Below are 12545 nucleotides of genomic sequence, written 5' to 3' on the forward strand. Positions count from 1 at the left end.
TTTTACTGCTCTAATTCAATGGCTTCTAATTGGATGCTCTGCCTGGCTAATGGCTTCTACCCAACTGCAGGGCTGACATTTACTTAGTTGATTTCCACCCCTCCCTATGCTCCCTGGCCTCCTTTGTGAGCAGATCTTAAATTGGGCAGGGTTTCAGATCCAGCACCTTTCTATATTTCGACTTGGGCTTTTTTTTTTTTTTTTTGGTGGGAGGGTGGGAGGGGTGGCTGTGCAGAGAAGAGCCTTGGAAACGCCCTGGGCTGATAAATTCTGACACCTGCAGATAAACCAGCTCTGTGACTTATCTGTATCCCAGAATCCCAGCTGATTCCAGGCTGTGTTCTTTTGTTTGGTTTTTAACCTGGACCCCAGCCTGCTAATTTCAGCTGGAACAAACTCTCTCTACTTTGTCACTCGGTATCAGACCACTGCCAAAAGAGTCATTGCTCGTTCTCATCATGGGAAAGATTCTGGGCTGAACATCAGACCTTCTCATCAGCAGGATTTCACAGCCAGAGCTGTAATTTATGACTACAGCCATCTTAATGGCACTCTTATTTGTCAGAATCTCAACTCTTCCCCTACTTCTCCCTGCACCTGGATATGCGCTTTTTTGGAGAGATAGGGAAAGTAATTTGAAAGGATTTCAAGTTTGAAACATCTTCACCCTGTCATCATCTTTACATTTCTCTCTTAACTCAGTCTTGTATCCCCAAGCAAAACAGAAAAGAAAAAGCTGGAGCACCCGAGTATTTCCTTAGAAAGGATAACAACAAATTGAGTTCACAGTCATTCTCAGATGATGGGATTAATTGATTGATTGATTGATTGGCTGATTGATCGTTGATAGGTATCAATCCAAAGGACAAACAGGGACAAGCTTTCCTTTGGTTTGAGGCCATTTGACAACATGGCTACAGTCTCCAGCATCACCAAGCAGTTATCGCTTAGGCAAACTGCTTGCCTATGGTCTATAATCTCTCTTCAGGAATCAATTTTACTTGATACTGAAATATATTCTCCTCTCCACCCTCTCCAGTCCCTTACACACACACACACACACACACACACATATATATATGCACACACACACAATTCTTTTCCAGTTGGGCTGTAACACTCCTTTCCAGGTGTTTCCGATGCAGCACACGGTTCATCCTTGGGCTGCCGTGATGGACAGCTGTCTCCAGGTCCAATGCTTATTAAGTTGTGACAGCCTCCAGTCAGCGTCACCATTCCACCCTGTTCAGGGGCCAAAGTTCAGCTCAGAGGAGAATCTGGGAGACAAGGGAATAATTACAGCGGGGAGGTGGTAGTGTTGAAATAGCTTCTAGAGCAGATGTACAAACTTTCCACTGTTTAATACCAGATTATGAAATTAGGAGCTGGATTGATAAAGGCAATTCAGTTTCCCAGGTGCTGCCTCTGCAGCTGGTAGATTGATATTCAAGCCTCAGGAAACATTCAGAATATCTGTCTCTCTGTAGGTGGCCCATTACCTAAAAATCAGCATGGCTTCCGTATACAAACACCACCTCTCTTTGCAATCCTCCTTTTACTTTCCTGTCTTCCTGGGGAGAGGCCAGAGAATAAGGGAATGAGTGTTCCTTCACTCATGACTGATTTACTTGGTTATATAGTCTCATATTTTAAAAATGGACATACAATTTATATGTAATAAAACCTACAATTTGATGGGTTTTGACAAGTGTAATCACCACTCCATCAAGTGTAATCTCACTTTAATCCTTACATTTAATCCCTGTGAAATAGATTGTTATTGGTTCAATTTTAAAGCTGAGGGAATGGCAGACCAGAAAGATCGATAACCACAGCAATAATAATTTTGGCAAGCACTATGAGCCAGGCACTATGCTAAGTACTTTGGACGTGTTACCTTATTTAATCCTCTACAACCCCGTTAGCCCGTTTTATAGATGAAGAAACTTGCACTAGGCCACACGGCTATATAGTTGGAGTGGGATTCACATGCAAGCATTTCTGGTGCCCAGTTTATTTACCCAAAAGTACCTTCTCCTCCGAGAATAAACAATGTTCCTTAAATCAATGTAAAAGTCATAGAAAGGAGGAGCCCCATGTGCCATGCCTGTGTTAGCTGCCTGCCCCCTGCTTTCTTTATTCTGTGGGCAGGGGCTCACATGTCGTGGATAGAAAATGCTGGGCTTAAAGAGCAGCCGTGTTTTGTTATCCCTTGAAACACTGAGTCTTTCATCTAAGAATGTTCTTTGAGCCATCTCTCTAAGCAAAGTTATCAGAATTGCCCCAAAAGGTGTAAATTTGACCTGGGGAAATATAGTGTTCCATAGAATGCATCTAGCTTTGCCAGCAGTACTGTGCATCTCTCCAAGAATGGCTCACCCTCTCTGAACTGCTGATGCCTCATCTGTGCCAGAAAGGCAAAGGCACAGCGTTGCTATTTGGAACCCTAAAACAGGAAAGTCAACCCACTCCTCTGCCTTTTAACCACACCCCCAGCCCAGAGGAGGAAAATCCTATAAGTTATTGGATTAGGGGTGAGGTGGGCATTTGCCCTTTCCAAAACTGGCAGCATTGCAAAGACAGCTCCTTCTGTCTTCCCTCCATTCTTTCCCATCTGGCAGAGGAGTCTGGCTCCCTAAATCTTCTTTGTGTTGGTTAGTTTCCATGGCAGTTATTGTCTGTGTGTGTGAGCATGTCCGCCCCCTCATTCTCTCTCCTCACAGAGTGGTTCCTCACAGCTGAGGCTCGGTGGAGGGAGAGACAGGTGGAGACACCAGGCCTCTGTCAAGCTGACTGAGGTCCTCTTAGTGGTGTTGGGGGTCACACCTCCTGGAGCTCAGGGACCCCCAATCTCCTGGGCCTCGGGAGCAGAGCCCAACGCATGCCCTCTGCATAGGGGCCTAGGTGTCTCAGTTCGTTGGTGGCCAGAAGCAGTAGCAGTGGACACATCAATCGTGGAGAAAGCCCTTGGGCCCCTAGGGACCCTGCTGACCCTGTCCCCAGCTGTCTTCTAGGAGGAGCCTCCAAGCCAACGCCTGCCCAACCTTCTCCATCCCTTCCCCTCCATTGTCTTTTGCAGATGATCACCTGATGTTCTCTCTGTTCCCTGGTCTGGTAAGTTTTATTTCAGTCTATCTGTGCAGAGTGATATATTGGCATCCCAAGTGCCTACTGGTGAGGAGACAGGCAGTGCGGTTAGTGAAATGAGGGCTGCTCAGCTGGATAGGCTGGCATGGGGGTCCAGGAGTCTTGGGGTCCCTAAAGGGCCCTTTCTCCTCAGCTGGGCCTCTCTAGCTTTGAAGTTAAAAGGTTCTTTCCCATCTGTTTTTAACCCAGATAATTACCTTCGAAAATCACTGTCTAGGGTACAGACTGACCTGCATCCAGCCAACAGCCAGAACTTCTAGCTTCTGGTCTAAACTCAGCTCAACTTATTGAATGTCTACTATGCACAGGTTGCTGTGCCAAGAAAGACAGAATGTCTACCCAGAAGGGTACACAGACTCTGGGGCCGGGCAGGCTGGAATTGACACTCCATTCTGGCTGTGTGACCTTGGGTAAGTCACTTATTGTCTTTAAGTCTCAGTTTCCTTATCTGTAAAATGGGAATAATAATAATACACTTACCCTATAGGCTATAGATATACATAAAGAACTTAGATTGATTCCTGACACATAGTAAGCACTGTATACTTGTTAATTATTTTTATTATTATTGGGTTTTTATGAGATCCAAATGATATAGAATATGTAAAGCATTTGCAAAGTGCCTAGTATATGATACATGCTCTAAATATTGGTGATTATTATTTTTATACAAGGTGGTCATAGCTGCTAGCAGAATTACAGAAGTGCTACTTGAAACCCAGGAAAGATTATTCTTGCCTGCCAGGATCATACAAGGCTCCTGGAGGAGGTGACATTTAGGATGAGCATGGAGGATGAATAGGATTTCAACAAACAGGGATAAGAACATGAAGCAGACAGCAACAAATAGGCCAAGGCATAGAGGAGAAAATGAAAGCCCCTTGGGCATCAGCTTGTGGTGTGGCTGGATTGGAGGCCAAGGCTTTGGGCTCTCAGCATTTTGAGGACAAGGGCCAAGTTTGGGGTGTGACACTGTGAGTACTGGGGCAAGTAGTCCAGCCCTAGGAAGAGGGGGAATATGACACTCAAAAGAGACCCAGACTGGGAGCCCTGAGACCACAGGTCGGGTCCTGGCTTGTCCTCAAATCGAACTGCATGACCTGAGGCTAATCTCTTTACCTCTCTGTGTCTGTTTTCTCACCTATAAAATGGAAAAAATAAAATGTGATTCACCTCACAAGTTTACTACAATTATTAAATAATACATATTTATGTGAAATTACAAGTTAGTATATAAAGTGCAAAATATTCTTCAGGATAAAGGAGATTTGTGTGTAATCTGTACAGTACCAGTGGAAATGCAAAGGAATAGATCATTATACAAGGAGACAGGTAAATCATCTAGTGCAATGTTTGGCTCACAATAGTAGTTGAATGAATGATCTCCCCCGTCATCGATTGGTTGCCTCATTCATTGTTTGTGTGTTCTTTCATTCATTCATTTGATAATAGTCTATGAATCCCCTCATAATGCCAAGCATTAGGCTACGTGATGAGAAAGAGCCTAGACCCTATCCTGGGGGCAATGCTTACAGGCTCCCTGGGAAACTGGCAGACTGAGGACTTCCGTAGACTTCATTCTGGCAGCTTCCACCCCGCTGGCCATCTTCCCTTTTCTCTCAAGGATTATTGCTGTTGGACATTTATTTTTAGTTGATCCCAAGACATGCTTCGCCATTGGCCTCGGGAATACCTGCTCTCTGCCTTCTGCTGGTGGAGAGTTATAAGGGCTTTGCAGTAAATAGCTCAGTATTCATTACTCGTAAATACCAAAGTTCCCGTTGCCTTCCATCATTCCTGAGATGAACTGAAGTGCCTTAATATTCAAAGAGGAACAAATTTGTAATTAGCACCTTAACATTATATCAGAGTCATTCCGGAGGTTTTCTATTTAAATGCAAATTGAGTCTTTCTGAAGGAAAGCTAGTAAGTGATGAAAATAGAGAGCAAGGGATGGGGAAGCAGGTGGGAGGAGGGAGGTGGAGTTTTCACTGTTGTGGTGAGGACTTGCTCTCGGAGACCCTCCCTCCCCTCGCTGAGGACCTGGCTCTGAGGCTGAGGGAGACTGAGGTGGACCCCTAACGCCTGAATCCTAGTTCCCTGTCTATTTGGTGACCAAACCAGCAGCCATTTGGGTGAGCCCTCACTGGGCTGCCGGAGGTCATCTCAGAATCATGGTGGCCTGAGAGCCACGGGCTCTGCGGACACACAGACCTGGGTTCGAATCCAGGCACTTCTAATGACTTGCTGTGAGAGCTGGAGCAAATTTCCTAATCTCTCCCGGCTTCCGGGCTTGCTTCTCTCCAGATGATTGTAAAGATTATGTGATAAACAGAGAAAAGTGTGCTTGGTCTAGTTTTCTTCCATTGTGACTAGCTATAGCAATGCCACCCTAAGTCCTGACTGGCAAGGTAAGTGTGGAGCAGGTTGTCAAGAAAGAGGTGGCATCTTTTGCTTTCCCTTAAAATACCCTGTGGCAGGGATAGACACACTTTTTCTATGAAGGAGCAGATAGTAAATAGTTTACACTTTGCAGGCCATACTTTTTCTGTTGCAACTATTCAGCTCAGCCACCGTAATGGGAAAGCAGCCACAGACAACACGCAAATGAATGAGTGTGGCCGTGTTCCAAGATAGCTTCATTTATGGACACTGACATTTAAATTTTCATAATTTTTACATATCATGAAATATTTTTCTTTTGATTTCTTTCCCCAGCCATTTAAAAGTGGAAAAAAGAAAAGGAAAAAAAAAAAAAAAACAAACAAACCCAAAAACCATTCCTAGCTCTCAGACTGTACCAAAAGGTAGCAAGCAGGCTGCATTTGGCCCCAGGGTCACAGCCTGCTAACGCCTGCGGCGAAGGTCTCTGGGAGGCCTCACCTGTGACTAGGGGATATCTCTCCCAACATAACCCCTCAGGAGGCTGGGACTGCAGGGGCAGGAAGTCATCTGATGAAGAATAAAAGCCACCTAGCACCTGGCAGTGGCTTCCCTGGATGCTGGCCTTTACAGCTGGGTATGAACAACAGTGCCATTCTACTTGCCTAGTGATGTGGCAGGGAAGGGCTGGTGGCTCCCGGGTGCTAAGCAGGTGGTGCGTATTCCCCTGGTGAAGGATTAGAGAAGGGGCCTCAGGGCTGGGACCCTGTGCTCTCTCCTCAACTGGAAAAGCAACACAGGTTCCCTGAGGCCTTCTCAGCGGTCTCAGATGCACACTTGCCCGCCATGGGAGTGCCTGCTGATGAGGGTGGACAGACACTTCAGTGCACCCAAAGCTCGGCCTGTTTCCCATCTTTCCTGAACTCTCTTCCATCTGTTCTTAAATACACATGCTCAGCCCCCTTGCAGCCAGCCCTTCATGTCCCTTCTCTCTGTTGCTCAGAGGGAACACAGGTCACCACACCAGATGGCAGCCTCACGGCCATGGCAGACTGCCCGACTCCTGTGGGAGGAGAAGGATAATAAAGCAGGGCACTGGACGATGTGTACTTTCCGGTCCCCACCCCCTCCTCTTTAACACTTCTCTGCCTAGTCCCTTCTCCAACCTCTGGTGAGGATGGTGTGTGTGTGAGTACATGTATGTGCATGTGTGCATGCATGTATGCACGAGTGCACGTGTGTGTGCAAGGCAAAGCCATAGGGACACAAAAGCCCCTCTGTACTGATCCTGACTGTGTTGAAGGTATCTCTTTCCAGCTGCAGGGTGAGCTGGAGAGTGAGCTGGACCTGCACCTCTGGTGTCCATGGAGGATGGTGGGCTCTTGGAAGTGAGCAGAGGCATGGGAAGGAAAACAAGGCTGCTCTGTTAAATGCTGCCCTAAGGCCTGGGCAGGGAGAAGCAGAAGAGGGCTGGAACCTCCAGGGTGAACCTCTCACTTCCTGGCTCTCTGGAGGTCGTGGGTTGAGTATCATCTTGTGGGCCTCCATCATTTTCTTCCTGGCCCCTTTAAAGGACCCAGAGCCTTGGATCCAACAGGACATCAAGTTCAGATAAAATCAGATGCTAGAAGGGAGGCAAGGAAGAAGAGTCGGGCCATGAGAGATCCTCCTCTTAAAATAAGCAGTAATGACCAAACAGCAACCCCCAAAAGAATATCCCCCTGGAAATAAAAGGAATCTCTAGGGAGTGGCCCCTTTCTTTCCTGGGTGGAGATGAGATAACACCATCAAGGCCTGAGCTTTTGCCCTTCAAATAAGACAGTTTTGCTAGGAAGAGGGGCCACAGCAAGAGGTGAGCAGGAGAGCCTTTTGTTCATTGCTGACTTCACCTCGTAACCTTTAGGCCTGCGGAGCTCAGTGGAGCTGGGCTGTGGGTCCGTGGCTCCCTCCCTCCGCCCAAGTGGGCGCACACAGAGCCTGCCAGCTGGGAAGCCAGGCCACACACACACACACACACACACACACACACACACACACAGTCGTGCACGCACATTATCCACAACAGGCAGGCTGGCCCATCTGCCAGTCAATCTTCCTTGCCTATTTCCCAGCTGAAGCAGCAGGGCTGCTGTGTAAATCATTCGGAGTCCTCTCTCAGTTCTGCCAGGATGTGGAACTCTTTTTAATTAAGAAGGATGGAGGTTGCTGCTGGCTCTGGGAATGGCTATATTAACTTACTAATGGGCGTTTAAAGAGCCATGTTTGAGTGGTCTGTGGCTGTCTTCCCCAGCCCAAAGCCTCTGCTCCTCGGCAGGACTGCCAGACCCCTGCCATGGCTCTGCTGCCTCTGCATTAAAAGGGGTAGAGGGTAAGTTCCCCAGGGGCCCCAGGGCACGGTCAGGCACCAGCCTGGTGACCTGGGGAAATGCAGCACATTTTCACTTTTAAAGAAAGGGCAGGAATCAGATGGTTGGCAGCCTGTGGGAAGGCAATAGGCACCCCCAGAAAGTCCAGGACCTGCCAGGAAGCATGGTGAGGCTTCTATATGGGGGCCAAGATCTATAAGCAACTGCTGCCCCTATCATAAGGACTCCCCTTGTCCTGGGATGAAGCCTGATTGGAGGGGAATGAGTGTGGGCCAGCAGCCGCACCAGGGTAAGGCCCTCGGGAAAGTCCTATCTGGTGACTAGACCTTGAGTTGCTGGCAGTGCCTGTGACAGCTGGTAGGGCCAGACCTGCTGGGCATTTGTATCACCTGGAAGAGTGTGAGGACATCCATTCTGGAATCTGCAGCTTTGTCACTACAGCTAAATGATTCTTTCTTTAGGATTTGGTCTTCCCAGCCTACATTACTTCAATCTTCTTGGGAGCAAAGGATACCCTGGCTGGGAGAGACCTCAGGCTGCTCTCTTCTTCATCTTCCTTCTAATTTTATAGACATCAGAATGGATATGACTTGCCCAGAGTTGCACAGTCCAGTTATGACAAAACGTGGGCTAGAACAGAGGTCTCTTCTCAGTACTGTGTCTTTCCTATTTCTAAAAGCATCTCCCAGAGGAGGAGGTACCACAGCCTCTCACCTTCTCTCATCCTGGTATTTTCAATTTCGGACACTCCTGGTCAGGAAAGTCTTCCTTGTTTATAACCCAGATCTCTCAGGCTTTACTATAAGTCCTGCTTCCTCTATTGATTTCCTCAACAACATGGGAGAGTATCTGAGGTCTTTCAGAGAAGGTTTTCCTTCCTGCTGTCATAGTTGCCTCGTCCATGAAGCTGCAGAGGTGCATGAAACTTCCCGACCACCTCTTTCCTAAATTATGCAGTTCCTGAGTCTGAAAACCTCTTTCCCTGCACACACCCCACATCTGGCATCTACTTTCCAATGCCCTGATTTTATCTCCATAGGCAGAAGATGCTCAGAGGTGGGCAGACATATACCTTTGCTGACAGCTAGTACATCCTCTATGTTCCAGGCACCGAGCTGTGCACTGGGCAGGGGTGGGGGAGACAGTTGAAGGAACATGGCTAACTCAGAACCTCAGTTCTCTAATCAAGACTATATGGTCAGGAAAGGGGAGCCCTGATATCCAAGGCCTTTGTACAGGAGGCTGGAGTGGCAAAACCGCATGGAGGCGGGGCAAGATGGCAGACTGGTGAGCTGTAAGTTTTAGTTACTCCTCCAGGAAAGTAGGTAGAAAGCCAGGAACTGCGTGGACTGGACACCACAGAGCAATCTGACTTTGGGCATACTTCATACAACACTCATGAAAACGTGGAACTGCTGAGATCAGCGAAATCTGTAAGTTTTTGCGGCCAGGGGACCCGCGCCCCTCCCTGCCAGGCTCAGTCCTGTGGGAGGAGGGGCTGTCAGCTCCGGGAAGGAGAAGGGAGAACTGCAGTGGCAGCCCTTATCGGAAACTCATTCTGCTGATCCAAACTCCTACCATAGATAGACGGAGACCAGACACCAGAGAATCTGAGAGCAGCCAGCCCAGCAGAGAGGAGACAGGCACAGAAAAAAAACAACACGAAAAACTCCAAAATAAAAGCGGAGGATTTTTGGAGTTCTGGTGAACATAGAAGGGGGAAGGGCAGAGCTCAGGCTGGAGCCCAGGCCCTGAGGCGCATATGCAAATCCCGAAGAAAAGCTGATCTCTCTGCCCTGTGGACCTTTCCTTAATGGCCCTGGTTGCTTTGTCTCTTAGCATTTCAATAACCCATTAGATCTCTGAGGAGGGCCCTTTTTTTTTTTTTTTCTTTTTTTTTTTTTTAATCCTTTTTTCTTTTTCTAAAACAATTACTCTAAGAAGCCTATTACAGAAAGCTTCAAAGACCTGCAATTTGGGCAGGTCAAGTCAAGAGCAGAACTAGGAGAGCTCTGAGACAAAAGGCAATAATCCAGTGGCTGAGAAAATTCACTAAACACCACAACTTCCCAAGAAAAGGGGGGTGTCCGCTCACAGCCATCATCCTGGTGGACAGGAAACACTCCTGCCCATCGCCAGCCCCATAGCCCAGAGCTGCCCCAGACAACCCAGTGTGACGGAAGTGCTTCAAATAACAGGCACACACCACAAAACTGGGCGTGGACATTAGCCTTCCCTGCAACCTCAGCTGATTGTCCCAGAGTTGGGAAGGTAGAGCAGTGTGAATTAACAAAGCCCCAATCAGCCATCATTTCAGCAGACTGGGAGCCTCCCTACACAGCCCAGCAGCCCAGAACTGCTCTGGGGGGACGGCACTCACCTGTGACATAGCACAGTCATCCCTCAACAGAGGACCAGGGGGTGCACGGCCTGGAAGAGGGGCCCACTTGCAAGTCTCAGGAGCCATACGCCAATACCAAGGACTTGTGGGTCAGTGGCAGAGACAAACTGTGGCAGGCCTGAACTGAAGGATTAGACTATTGCAGCAGCCTTAAAACTCTAGGATCACCAGGGAGATTTGATTGTTAGAGCCACCCCCCATCCCTGACTGCCCAGAAACACGCCCCATATACAGGGCAGGCAACACCAACTACACACGCAAGCTTGGTACACCAATTGGACCCCACAAGACTCACTCCCCCACTCACCAAAAAGGCTAAGCAGGGGAGAACTGGCTTGTGGAGAACAGGTGGCTCGTGGACACCACCTGCTGGTTAGTTAGAGAAAGTATACTCCACGAAGCTGCAGATCTCATAAATTAGAGATAAGGACTTCAATTGGTCTACAAATCCTAAAAGAACCCTATCAAGTTCAGCAAATGCCACGAGGCCAAAAACAACAGAAAATTATAAAGCATATGAAAAAACCAGACGATATGGATAACCCAAGCCCAAGCATCCAAATCAAAAGACCAGAAGAGACACAGCACCTAGAGCAGCTACTCAAAGAACTAAAGATGAACAATGAGACCATAGTACGGGAGATAAAGGAAATCAAGAAGACCCTAGAAGAGCATAAAGAAGACATTGCAAGACTAAATAAAAAAATGGATGATCTTATGGAAATTAAAGAAACTGCTGACCAAATTAAAAAGATTCTGGACACTCATAGTACAAGACTAGAGGAAGTTGAACAACGAATCAGTGACCTCGAAGATGACAGAATGGAAAATGAAAGCATAAAAGAAAGAATGGGGAAAAAATTGAAAAAATTGAAATGGACCTCAGGGATATGATAGATAATATGAAACGTCCAAATATAAGACTCATTGGTGTCCCAGAAGGGGAAGAAAAGGGTAAAGGTCTAGGAAGAGTATTCAAAGAAATTGTTGGGGAAAACTTCCCAAATCTTCTAAACAACATAAATACACAAATCATAAATGCTCAGCGAACCCCAAATAGAATAAATCCAAATAAACCCACTCCGAGACATATACTGATCACACTGTCAAACACAGAAGAGAAGTTCTGAAAGCAGCAAGAGAAAAGCAATTCACCACATACAAAGGAAACAGCATAAGACTAAGTAGTGACTACTCAGCAGCCACCATGGAGGCGAGAAAGCAGTGGCACGATATATTTAAAATTCTGAGTGAGAAAAATTTCCAGCCAAGAATACTTTATCCAGCAAAGCTCTCCTTCAAATTTGAGGGAGAGCTTAAATTTTTCACAGATAAACAAATGCTGAGAGAATTTGCTAACAAGAGACCTGCCCTACTGGAGATACTAAAGGGAGCCCTACAGACAGAGAAACAAAGATGGACAGAGAGACTTGGAGAAAGGTTCAGTACTAAAGAGATTCGGTATGGGTACAATAAAGGATATTAATAGACAGAGGGAAAAAATATGACAAACATAAACCAAAGGATAAGATGGCTGATTCAAGAAATGCCCTCACGGTTATAACGTTGAATGTAAATGGATTAAACTCCCCAATTAAAAGATATAGATTCGCAGAATGGATCAAAAAAAATGAACCATCAATATGTTGCATACAAGAGACTCATCTTAGACACAGGGACACAAAGAAACTGAAAGTGAAAGGATGGAAAAAAATATTTCATGCAAGCTACAGCCAAAAGAAAGCAGGTGTAGCAATATTAATCTCAGATAAAATAGACTTCAAATGCAGGGATGTTTTGAGAGACAAAGAAGGCCACTACATACTAATAAAAGGGGCAATTCAGCAAGAAGAAATAACAATCGTAAATGTCTATGCACCCAATCAAGGTGCCACAAAATACATGAGAGAAACACTGGCAAAACTAAAGGAAGCAATTGATGTTTCCACAATAATTGTGGGAGACTTCAACACATCACTCTCTCCTATAGATAGATCAACCAGACAGAAGACCAATAAGGAAATTGAAAACCTAAACAATCTGATAAATGAATTAGATTTAATAGACATATACAGGACATTACATCCCAAATCACCAGGATACACATACTTTTCTAGTGCTCATGGAACTTTCTCCAGAATAGATCATATGCTGGGACATAAAACAAGCCTCAATAAATTTAAAAAGATCGAAATTATTCAAAGCACATTCTCTGACCACAATGGAATACAATTAGAAGTCAATAACCA

The sequence above is a fragment of the Choloepus didactylus genome, chromosome 2, assembly GCF_015220235.1.
Source record: "Choloepus didactylus isolate mChoDid1 chromosome 2, mChoDid1.pri, whole genome shotgun sequence".
Taxonomy (NCBI): Eukaryota; Metazoa; Chordata; class Mammalia; order Pilosa; family Megalonychidae; genus Choloepus; species Choloepus didactylus.